Source organism: Panthera pardus, unplaced genomic scaffold (genome assembly GCF_024362965.1).
Source record: "Panthera pardus isolate Hobbes unplaced genomic scaffold, ASM2436296v1 HiC_scaffold_294, whole genome shotgun sequence".
In the NCBI taxonomy this organism is placed as follows: domain Eukaryota; kingdom Metazoa; phylum Chordata; class Mammalia; order Carnivora; family Felidae; genus Panthera; species Panthera pardus.
In genome coordinates, this window is record NW_026526870.1 from 143,639 (window position 1) to 156,349 (window position 12,711).

Below are 12,711 nucleotides of genomic sequence, written 5' to 3' on the forward strand. Positions count from 1 at the left end.
TCATGATCTTCCTGTGACCAAATCCTCTACCTACGCTGACATCGAATAAGGACGGTGGGCAGGACGAGAAAGGCCATCGGGAAGTTCACGTGTGAGGGGCGCCGAGGGACACGCTTTGATCACAGCCTCTGTTGTTGACCTCTCTCACGCTACCCTGTAAGGATAAGAGCACGAGGAGGGCAACATGCCCCCAGCGCCAAAAGTGAAATTGAGAAAAGTAGAATTGGTCAAAACACACAGTTCTGACAAAGAACAGACAAAGGCCAGGAGATGGTGCTCAAAAGAGACTGTCCTATTCAAGGGAGGAGTCAAAGTTGAAGGCAAGCCTTTTGAGAGTCACCAGGAAACCAAAGCTGGGGAATTTACAGAACACACCCCAATATTTGATATATTTCATATATGTACACTATGCAGAGCATACACACCGAATATATGTAATGTGTGTGACATAAGACATAAATATGTGTGTCTATAAGCACATTCTTATCTAATTGAGTAAATGGGCAGTTAAGGGTTGGGGGACATCGAGCATAAAGTTCTAAACACTCTTCGGTCAGTTGCAAGTGGAAAATATAGACAAATTTGAGAAGGATGAGAAGAGTTGTGGCAAGAAACAGGTGACCTTTTAAGCACCAGGGAAGAATTACAGGGCAGATCAGGCTGAGAATCAAACAGAGTAAAACCACCTGCCCCAGAGTGATAGTTTGTCTTCCCCCAAATTCATCTGTGGAAACCCAATTCGCAATGTGATGCTGGGTGGGGTGGGCCTATGGGAGGCAGATCCCCCCAAGAAAGGGATCTGTGCCCTATGAAAGTGACCCCACAGAGCTCCCTCACCCCTCCACCCTGTGAGGACAGAGCAAGAAGGCGGCCACACATCACCAGGAAGGAGGTACCACCAGGTGCCCAATGTGCCACTGTTTGATTTTGGTTCTACTCAGCCTCCAGAACGGGAGACACAAATCTCTGCTCTAAGTCACCTGGTCTATGGCAGTTTTGTTATCACAGCCTGAATGGACTAAGAAACCCTCCTTGGACAAAAGTCTGGCATGGAGCCATGTTTCCTGCTGAGGCCTGTGTGGAAGGTGAGCCACAGAGAGGGACTGAGCCAGCAGGAGAGTCTGGGCCGGGACCACGGGAGTCAGGGAGAAGTGGCAGAGAGGCAAGAGGGAGAAGACAGTAAGAACCTCCCGTCCTCAGCCAACTGTCAGGGCTGTGCTTCCCTGAACTCCCACTGAGGCGTCCTCTGGAGCATCTCCACGGGGCGACAGGGCTGCGCCCTCGTCACCTCACTTGGGACCTGTGTCTCCTCTTTTCACAGATGAAGTCGGCGCCTGAAGGAGGAGACCCAGGCTCCAGGAGGGGACACCAAGGGTGGGACGGTAAAGACGACACAACCCAGGGGAATGCTGAAACGCTCGGTCTTCATGAAATCTGAGCTGACGCGGATCCTGATGACAAAGAAGCTGGGGACGTGCTCGTGGAGATGAGGGGGGACAAGAGGAACTAGATGAAGTGTTGGAGAACGGAGTGTGCACTTTAGGAAAATGGCCCCTCATAGTTGCAGGGAAGGGAAACCAGGCAAATGCATGGGAAACTGTCGTGGGGCCAGTATTTCCACTGTTACTGTGAGCGCCTAACAGGGAATATTGGCTGCCTGATGGATGTTGAAGGAGAGAAAACACTGGCCCACAAGCCTTGCTGAGAGAGTCCGGGAAGATGGGGTCCAGCGAAAGCGGAGCCAGTTAAGAACAGCTCTAGCACACGTGAAACAATGCCACGGAACCATTTTCCAAGTGTTCAGACACCACAAAGACACAAGAATTACGCATTACAGATTCACCGATGTTCTCAAGCCATTTTGCTCACTCGGGCCCCTGGAAATTATGTAGCTTCATGCTCCCAGCATTGATGGGATGGAGATCCCATTTTCAATGGTTTCAGATGAAGGGTCCGAGGGGGACATACATGAGATGATGAATAACTTGGTCAGTAAACAGCCAGGAGGCTGCAACCCCGGCACCTGGGCAGACAGAGCTGACCCTCAGCCCCAAGCTCTTTGGAGCTGGAGCGTTGTGAGTTTGGAGCTGGGCAAAGCATGCCTGCAAGAGGCCCCATTGCTGCCCCCGCCCACAACCCTGTGACTAGAGCTTCCTACTCCCCCCGCACCTCTCACCTTGGAAGAGCGGCCGTTGGCTCCCAGAAACCATCGTGGCTGCCAGTCTCCTGATGGCGGGGGAGGGGCGGAGCCTGGCTCTGCGGTCACCACAAGCCAACTGCTGGTCCGGCTGCCCTGGCACAGAATTGGCCACCTGGGTATTGGACTGTGGCGGTGCTTGTGAAGCTTGCACCTCCGGCCTTGGGAAAGTCAAGTTTCCACTTGATGGCCCTTGGGGACCGGGCACCTGCATCGGGGCTGAAGCAAGAAGACACTTCAATGGACAAACCCCAGTTTTCTTAGCACTGCCAGAACTTCCATTTGTGATGTCCTCCCGCCCCGTCCCCCACTGTCTGTGAGACCAGCCAGTGAGCAGGTACAAAGGCAGACATCATGGAGACGAAGGCGATGTCACCGTTGTGTCTATGCCTGGGCATGCTGAGATGGCAAGTATCCAGGATGCAAAGTCCCTGAAGGGAAGGTCACCCCCTGGAGTCCAGACGGCTTTGCATGGGAGGCGAGCTCATGCCTATTATTCTGCAGTAGTACCCTTCGTCCTACAGCCTAGGGAGAAGGTTCTAGAGAGGCCTCAGGGCAGAACGAGAAAGAATTGCTGATATGTGCCCCAAAAGAAAAAAGAAGAGGGGGAGAATTTGGCCTCAAGGCTTCAGATGCCTGTTTCTCCCTGGCTGGTCCCAGTGCAGGGAGGCTGGGGCAGGGCAGCCCTCCTGGGGCGACCCTGCGGCAATCACAGGCCACACACACTGTTCCCACGTTCCCACCAGAACCTGCACCGGGGACGGGCTGTGCATAATGGAGAGGCGGCCTTCATTCATCTCCGCCCATCCTCATAGCCTCTCATGACCCAGGCTTAATGCAAGGCCATGTCACACACATCACCCTCCTGAGACGCGTCTTAATCTGTCCCATCCCTGCCCCCATGGAAACCCAGACCTGGCTGTCAGTGTCTCTGACACAGAGCTCTGCAGGGTTACCGGCGTGCCAGGCAGCCAAGTGAAGAGCCACCATGGGACCCCTAGTGAGAACACAAATCGTCTGGGACCTCTCAGCTCTGATTGTTTTCATGGAGCGTCTCCTGGAGACCTTGAGCTCCTGGAGGGGCTGGATGAGCCCTGGCTCTGCTCACACCACAAAGTGCACTGACAGGGTAGGAGCTGGCACTCCTGCAGGGTCAAAGGGGTCGTTGGGGCGTGGAGCAACTGTTCTCTTTGCATTTACGACTGTTTCAGATCATTTGGGTAGAACTGGGTGCTCTGGTACACAGGGAGGCGGGCGCCCCAGGAGAAACAACTAGCAGCTCAGCAACGATTTAACAGATGCAGCCAATGTGGAGCTGACCACAAACCTGGGTGGAAAGCCAGGGAGTTTGTAGGAAGCCACACAAGAAATACAATTGGAAGCAGAATTGCACAAGTAGCAGAGGTCTCCTTTTGGAACAAAACAAAATCAGGAAAAAACAAAGGAGGACTGTCACCCAGCTGTCTCCGGGTAAGACAGCGGTGGCTGAGATTCTGAACCCTTTTTTCCATTTTCTCCATTTCTCCTCTCGAGCCTCACTTGGTACCAACAGCCTGCATGTCGGACGGAGCCGGGGAACTGAGGGCAGCCTGGGACAGAAGGAAGGAAAGGGCTCTGAGCCACAGGATGCCTTTTAAAGAGTGAATCCGAGAGCAGAGTTCAAACTGGTACGAGCCTACAGGGCCTGTTGGCAGGGATGCAACTCTCAGCCGATTCAGGTTGTTGAAGACACAGAGGACAGGCTTCCTGGGGCCCCAGCAGGAACTTCGTGCCCCCCACAAGAACAGGACTCACCATCTACATCCACGCCCAAGAAGACTTCCTCTTTATCAAAGGTGAATGAGGCACTCCTATAAGGCCTATAGGTGTCTGACAGGTCATGGCCAATGCAAGGAGTCAAATGACATTCCCCCACTGAGTCCTGTGGGACTTCATCCTCTGGGGCCACTGGCAGCTCCCTGCAGAGCCTGGTGTTGCTGGGAGGACGAGACATGCAGAAAGAAGGTTTAGTCAACATGCAGTGCCAGCTTGTTTTGAGGGCACGGCGGAGGGAGTGGTCACAGAACACAAGCGGGATCCCCACAAAGGGAAATGAAGCAGTCTGCCTGCAGCTGAGGCCACAGTGTGGGTGCACGCAGGATAGGTGCGGGGGGGGCGGGGGGGGGGGCGGGGACGGGCAGGTGCTCAGGGCATGGCCAGAGCGCCAGCTTATGGGGCAGGAGTCGGAACCACCCCAGGGCACAACAGTCATGACCCACAGCACACCAGAAGACGATAAAGCAGCATCAACACTTTGCCATACACTGTGTGGAGATTTACACAAAGCACCAAGAGAACCCCAGGCTAAGGCAGCATTGTAGACTCCTGGATATCTCGTGGGCCCAAGGCTGACGTGTCTAAATACTGAGACGTGAAAACTGCTTTCCTAAAACCATCCTTGCTGTGAATGCCCGCCAATGTAGTAAAGGCAACCGGCAGAGAGAGCTGTGCATCTTACGCAGGACCTAATACGAGGAGAGACCGGGAGAGTGCAAGGCATCCTGGGACTGCTTAGTCCACCTGCGTCAGTGGACTGCAGATACTCCATTTGAGAGGGATTAATAACGGGGCCTATGCAAGTACCACATGACACAGAGGACCTTGCTGAAGGACCACCTTGTGGGTGTTGGAAGGGATGAAATAGGTGCATTTAGCACTTTCTAGATTGGCCTAGATCTGAGATTCCCAGATGTCACCACTGAATTAAAGCCCATGATTCTTCAGAGTTACCTGGGGCATGTCGGGTCCTGGTCTTCTTCATCGCAAAGATCATTATGATTGTCTGCAAGTAAATACAGACCGGCCAGTCACATAAACAGAGCAGCACTTGGACATGAAAATTAAGTGTCCCATGCAACTAGCACACGGGCACTAATGTCCTTAGTTGGGCAGCAGGGCATTGAGGGAAATAATCCAGGAGGCCTCACGAAGTGTCTTGGGAATGTGCCTTGGCTAGCTTTCCCAAAGCATCGGGCAGGATTTCCCTGACCTGGTAGAGCCCCATCTCAACAGTCTGTCTGCAGAGGTCAACCTCTGTTTTACCACAGATTCTGGTGAACGGCTTACCTGCATTCTCAAAACTTACTGCAACCTTCTCTCACTAGCTTCCCTCATGACATACTCTAGGTGGCAGGGTTTTAGGGAATTTCTACAGAGGCCAGACTGATGCACGGAATCTGCAGACCCTCAAATCAAAGGAAATCTTTTGTCCGTGATCCCTTTTGCTACACAGGCACATGGGCCACAAACGGGGTGGGGCCATGCACGGGGTGGGCCCATGCCGGGGCTCAGCTATGCTTCAGGGAAACGTACAAGCAAGCTGACGGTAGAGGTGGTTATGTCCTGACACTCAGACGACGACTTAGGGAAGACAACCAACACAGAGGACACGGACACTGGGGACCAGAGCAGTGAAACCAGGGAAACAACAAACCCAAAGACATGGGTAAGGCTGACATCGTCTTGACAGGCACAAAACTTCAAGGAACATTGTTTGGGATGAAAGTGAGAGGATGGCAGTTGAGGAGAGACATCGTGTGGAAATCAGGAACAAGACAGACTCCTCTGCGTGTGCCTCACAGATGAGTGTGAGTTTGTCACACCCGCGCTGACCCCAATGTCCTGACTTGTGTCAGGGGCCACAGGCATGGCCTGAGATGAGGAACACAGGGCAGGGCCCTGATGCATCTGATGTCTGCGCTTAGAAGTCTATCCTAGAGCCTGACTCAGATCCATAGGTCTACGGGGCTGAAACACCTGGATAACAAATTCCAACACAAGCAGAGTAGGGATACCAAACTATGGGGTCGACCTGGGAGTCCAGTTGGAGCTTTATCACCTTCGCAGTGGAGGACTCACTAGCTACTTCCAGAGCAGGACAGACATCCAGATCCTCATATGAGTTGATGTTGGCCCTCCTGTGTGTCCAGGGGGAATCAGATGGGTCAGGAAGAGCTGAGTAAGTCAAATAGCATTCATCCAGTGAGTCCTGTTGGACATCCTGCTCTGCACTCTCCGGCAGCTCCCTGCCGAGCCTGGTGGGGAGGGGAGATCTGAAGATTAAAACAGGAAAAGTAGACACCACAGCATCTTACTGGTTTTCACGGGAAGCCGAGAAGTGTAGTCATAACGTAGGGGCAACCCCATTATTGACAGGGAAAACTATCCTCCTGTTTCAGGGGCACAGTGTGGATGCTATGGGGGCAGGAGAGGCAGAGAGGGAGAGACAGGGAGACACACACACACACAGAACAGAGGTGTTCAGGGCACTGGCCACAGAACCAACTTCTGTGCACCAAACTGAACTACTGTGGAATGGATGTCATGACTCACAGCACACATGGAGAATCCTAAACATGAGTTCAACCCTTTTGCATCAATTTTGTTGATATACATTCAGTGGCTAAGTGAACACATGTTAAAAGGCATCATCCACACGGAGAGGTTTGTGTCTTCAAGGACTCTTTCTCTTACTATCGTGACATCATGTGAGGTTTTTTGATTTTTTTGCAGTTATCCATTTGCTACAGCAGATCCTCAAAGAGGTAACACCAGAGAGACAGAAGTAGACACGTCTGTCACTCTGGTATTTCCCAAAGGAGAGATCAGGGCAATACAGAGCACCTCAGGGAGTGACAATTCACCTACTTCAACTGACTGCCGGTTATCGAAATTGAGGGATCATTAAAGGAACTTATCCACATAATACATGAAGACACACGTCATGGCCAAAAAAGACATTCTGAGACTGGAGAATGGATGAAATAGGTAAATTTGGCGGTTTCTGTTTTTCCTTTGAAATGTAGAGTTGAACCACTGAAATAACAACCCATGATTCTTCAGACTTACCTGGCGCATGTCAGGTCTTGGTCTGGTTCCTCCTCTTGATGGGTCTGATTTTCTGCAAATAAATACAGACGGGGCCAGTCACATTAAACAGATCCCTGCTTGCACATTAGTAACCCAGTGTTCGGTGCCACCCGGGGACTCAGCTATGCTCAATGAGAGCACAGGTTGAGTGAGAAGGATATTTCAGGGTGCCTCGGATAGTGTGACGACTGGCTTGATTTCCTGGCCTGAGCCATTGGGAGAAATTTGCTTTCTCCAAGAGATCATCATCACAATTTCCTCTGTTTTGAGTCTGTGCAAACACTTTCAGTTCTCTTTTTCACACAGATTCTGGGGACCTGGCCTCTCTACTTTCTAAAAGGATTACTGCAGTTTTCAGCCTTTCTTGTGAGATACCTGGTTGGTGACGGCTTAGTGGAATTTATACACTGAGATGGAACAGACAGCATGCAAGTACAAACCCTGAAATTAAAATGAGTCTTTGGAGCTACACAGAAACCTTGGCGCAATTCCTGTTGATGAGGGAATGCCAACGCACAGCTCTACTCCTGGAAACACGCAAACGAGCTAACAGTAGAGGCACGTAGGGTGGGTTTTCAGACGAGGCTTAGGAAGACAAGCCAAAGCAAAGAGACAGAGAACGAGGCTAAGAACAGGAAAGCCAAGGTTACATCTTTAACCCTGGACAAGGATTCTGACTGACTGTGGCAGGCATGGATTCTTAAAGGACCTGGCTCAGAGATGAAATGGGGAGCATGAAAGGTGAGAAGAGGCATTGCATCCAAGGTCTGACAGACACCTTCTATGGTCGTGTTGCTGAGGCGAGTTGTATTTGTCATGCCGCCCTTGGGTCCAATGACCTGACAGTGAAGCCCAGGGGACATGGGCATGTCCTGGGAGTAGGAAGGGAGAAGAGTTCCCTGACCCACATGATGTCTGTGCTTGAAACTCCATCCATCCTGGAGCCTGGCTCAGATCCAGATGTGTGTACAGAGCCTGCACACAGGGAGGAGCTCTCTCAGCACAGCACAGGTGTGGGGCACAAAGACCAGGAGATGTACGGGGCAGTCCAGCTGGAGCTTGATCACCCTGACAGCGGAGTACTCACTGGCCATTTCCAGAGCAGAAGAGACTTCCAGTTCCTCAGGGAAGAAGATGGCGGTGCTCCTGTAAGGCCAGTAGGAGTCAGACAGGTCAGGAAGAACCGAATATGTCCAGTAGCGTTCATCCAGAGAGTCCCACGTGATTTCCTCCTCCACCACCTCTAGCAGCTGTCTACGGAGCCTGAGGCGGGAGGAAAACTGAAGATTAACCGAAGAGGGATCTGAAACCGTATGTCCTGTCTGGCTTTGATGGAAGGCAAGAGGCATTTTCACAAAAGCAAAGAGAGTGCCTCATTAATGAGAGAAACAACTCTTCTTTTTGTGCGGGACAAAGTGTGTCTGTCACAGGGGCGGCAGACAGAAAGGACAGTAAGTGCTCTGTACACTGGCCACCTAGCAAGCTGATGAGGAAAGAGCCTGAATTAGCACCGTGCCATCCAGTCCTGACTCAAAACACACAGAGTCACAGGACAGCAGTGGCTCCCTTCCTTCCGTTCAAATGCCCTTGAGTCCTGCATGGAGTGGCCCAGTGCGTGCAGCTTCTGGGGCGGGCTACTGTCTCAGAATTCTCATGCCATGAAGGCCTGTCTCTCTCAATATCACGGCATGATGGCACATTTTCGTCTACGTACATTCTTGCTCTGAAATACGTGCCCACAGGCTAAATCGAACGGGGCAGAAAGTACATTGCCTCTCTCTCTAAAGCTGGGGAGAATGAGTGAGTGCAGGACTCCCTGTGCCTTTAGCTCACCTGGGCCAGCTGACTGTGTGTTACTCAACTTGAGTCGTAATTAAGAAATGGGAGCAATACAAGTACCACAATGAAAACAGAAACCATTGTGAAAGCGGATAATTGGCCATTGACCGAATGGATAACATGGTTCTATCCAGCACTTTCTGCCTTTCCTTGGATCTGAGGTCTGCAGACGCCACCACTGATTTCCCAGCCCCCAAGTATTCAGAATTACCTGGGGGCATCTGACTCTCGCCCTTTCAGCCCCTGGTGACCAATTTGGTTGTCTGCAAATAAATGAAGAGAAAGAGTTCCATTAGGCAGATTCCCCTCCACAAATGCTCACTCCCGTGTGCTGTGTAGCAGAGGACAGAAATAGAAGCACAGTCATAACAGGCAATTGTGAGAGAAATCATTCAGGAGGGATTCAGTAGGGCCCTGGAAAAAATCACCGGGATTGCCTTCTTGAGCCAGCAAATGTCCCTGATAAGACAGGTCATGATCACAGTATCCTAAGACACGTCGACACAACAGAAAACTTATCCCTTTTCCCAGAGATCTTGGGGAAGGACCTGGCTGCTTCCTAGAGCATTGCTGCCACATTCAGGCCTTTTCCATTTGAAACACTGCAGGCCAATGGTTTTCAGGAATCAGCCGTTGAGATTAAACTGACGACTGGAATCTACACCATCAAAGCAGAATAATCTTCAAAGCTGCAAAGCACCAGGGGCCGTTCATGGGGTCGGGAAGTTCCAGGGCCCTGCCTTGCTGCAGAGAAACATACAACGTATGATAGACTTAGTCCTGTCCTGGTTCTCAGCTGACTTGAGACAAGAAGAAAAGGAAGAGACAGACCAGGTAGAGACAGTGAACCTGGATCGTGACATTTCCTATGATATAGAAAAGGCTTCCAACAGCCTTGGGTGGCCATATATCCAGAAACATGGTTCAAGGATGGAAATCAGAGCCTGGCAAGAGAGATAAGAGATTAATCCAAAATTTGGAGGTCTGATAGCCACCTCCTGTGCCAGGGGTAGAGAGGTATAGGAGTCTGGCAGGACCAGCTTGAGAGCAGCGATGGGCGGTGGCTCAGACATAAAAGTGCCATGGCTTAGACATGAATCGAACAAAGCTCACTGACTCATGGAATGTCTTATTTCAAACTCAATCCTAGAGCCTGGGTGGAAACTGTCTGTGAGTACATGGTCCACTTCTGCGGATTAAATCTCTTGGTCTACACAGGGTGTGTGCAACAAAGATTGTGGACACTACCTGGGGAACCGGGTGGAGTTTCATCCCCTTTGGAATGGGAGCATTCACAGGCTACATCCAGAGCAGAGCCGAATTTCTGTTCATCCGATGGGAACGTGCCATCCTTGCAAGGCTGGTAGCAGTCACGCCCTTCTCGGCCAATGGAAGGAGTCAAAACACATTCATTCAGCATGTCCTGGAGGACTTCCTTCTTTTCAGCTTCCGGAAGCTTCATGCTGTGCCAGGTGGGGCAAGAACGACACAAGAGGAAACCAGGAGGATCAGACACCATGGCTTGCTACCTAGCTGGTGTTGATGGGAGGCAAGGGAGTGGTCGCAGAAAGGAAAGGGACCATAGCCTTGAGAGAGAAAAGGTTATCCTACAAGAGGCAGAGTGTGGCCAGGAAGGGGTGGGAGAGAAGCAACAACAGATAGATCCTCAGTCCACTGGCCACATAACGAGCAATGAGGAATGAGACTCGACCATCCCAGTATGGTACAGTCACGAGACGAAGGACAAATGGGAGTCCATGCCAGGGGCAACCGCCACGTGCCTGAGTCATGTTGAATTTAACATAGACTGATCAAGCGGTTACAGTCTTGAGTCACTGTGCACTGCAGAAAATTGTGCCCTCCAGGCACTTTTCTATTAATAGTGTCACATGACACCCCAACCTTTTGGTTTTGGTTAGGTAATTCCGTGTTAATTTTGCCAGCTGTCTGTCTCTCAGTTCCTCTGCTGGTTACCTTCCTACCAGGGACCTTTGAGAACTGTGTAGAGATGCGTCTCCTCCTGGTGTTCATTTACAGGACAGAACGGGTATTTTGTGCGTACGGGGAATCCTAAGGCTGCTGAGTTCATCTGGGGCTCCCCCAGACAAGCAGCCCCGTGACAGCAGACAACCGAGGGAACAGGGCCATTTGCCGCTGAGGGAATTCAGTCACTACCATCTGCAGCTCTGCTGATCCCTGCATCTGCCACCTGGACTCTTGTGACCTCACCTACTGTTCTTTCTGAGTCCCTATCCTTTTTCACCCACACATTACCGGGTCCCCAGTATTCATTGTTACCTGGTGGTGAGGGATTCTTCTGCTTGTTCATCCTCCTCCTCCTCCTCCTCCTCCTCCTCATCATCATCATCATCTTCTGCAAAGAAATTCAGAAATCTCCCATGATGTGGAGCTCCCACATCACCACTATAAACACAGGGGCTTATATGCCTTAGCAACGTAATTATCTACGCATGACTAACTCTTGTTCTGAAGCTCCAGGGCACTGCCCTGGAGAACTGTTGCGGTATGGATTTCAGATCCAGCAGGGAGTGTCTCTGATTCGGGGGCTCACCATGACTGAGACTGGGCAAAAGTTTAAACTGTCTCTTGTCCAGATCCGTGGATGCCTGTCCAGTTTCAATCTGATTTCAGCGAACAGTGTCTTGCAGGTACCACAGTCATGCAACAGGCGCAGGCCCTGTGTGCTCCCAGTGCTCACGTAGAGTCTCCTCCTTGCCCCGAGGACAGCACAATCACCCGGTCCCAAGTCCCTCCACATGTGGACTCATGGGTCCCCAAGTGGATGTCGGTGTTATGGACGGGCCGTCTGTATGAAGAGTGTTTCAGTCTAAACGACGTTCCATCTCCAAGGCCTACTACATCCAATACCTCATTCCCCTCCACAAAGTCAGGGGCTTTATTTTTCCTGAAGTGCATTCGTGAACTTTCCGCATGTGATCACCACAGCTATGACAGGTTACTTGATAGACAGTTGAGGAGACAGTTATGGAGAAAGCGAAGATCACTCTCTCGCCCACAGTCAATAAAGACAGCTCCTGGGCGGGAGCCTGGAACTTCCCGCTTAGCTCAGGACTCCCTGCACTCGAACAAGCTGCCTCCTTCCTCGTCCTCCCTTCTGGGCTCTGACACTGGTGGAGGCTGCCTCCTGCCCTAAAGGCAGTTCCCTCGGGGAGGACACAGATGGGTGGAGCACCGTGACCTCCACCCTGTGCACTTCTCCTCTCCTTTCCCACCTGCTAGTCCGGGTCCTCTGGTGGCCCCATGTGTCACATGGAAACCAAGACAGCGGCTGCCAACAATGTGAGGGGAGGCGGGAGATGTCTGGGGAGCCCAGGACCTCGGAGCAGCTCAGTGCACACAGGGCCTGTGGCCGCCTTACCGGGGCTGAGCTGGCGGGCAAGGCACTCTGCCAGCCTGTGTCCCTCGGCCACTTGCTCCTGGATGCCCTGGCCTTGGGAACGCTCGGGGTCATCGTGGGTGAGGAGGTCCTTGAGGTGCTGATCGACTGGCTCAGAAACTTCTCTCCCTTCCTGTAACTTCTGCCACAACTGGGTCAGCTCTTCAGCCTGAGCTTTAATCAGGATATGATATTGCCTAAGGTGGGACATAGAGAAAATTTTAAAACACAGAGTTGAATAGATTCTCTGAGAGCTTTCACGGACGTTTCTGTGATTTTCCGCAAGGAGCCCTCAAGGCCACGTTCTGGCACGTGTGTGGGGCCCTGCCTGTGACACAGAAAGAAGAAG

General features: G+C 51.6%; 1 pseudogene; it reads right to left on the minus strand.

The window, feature by feature from the left end:
* Positions 1-12,711, minus strand: part of LOC128774115 (neuroblastoma breakpoint family member 6-like) — a 31,047-nt pseudogene that overhangs the window by 4,529 nt on the left and 13,807 nt on the right.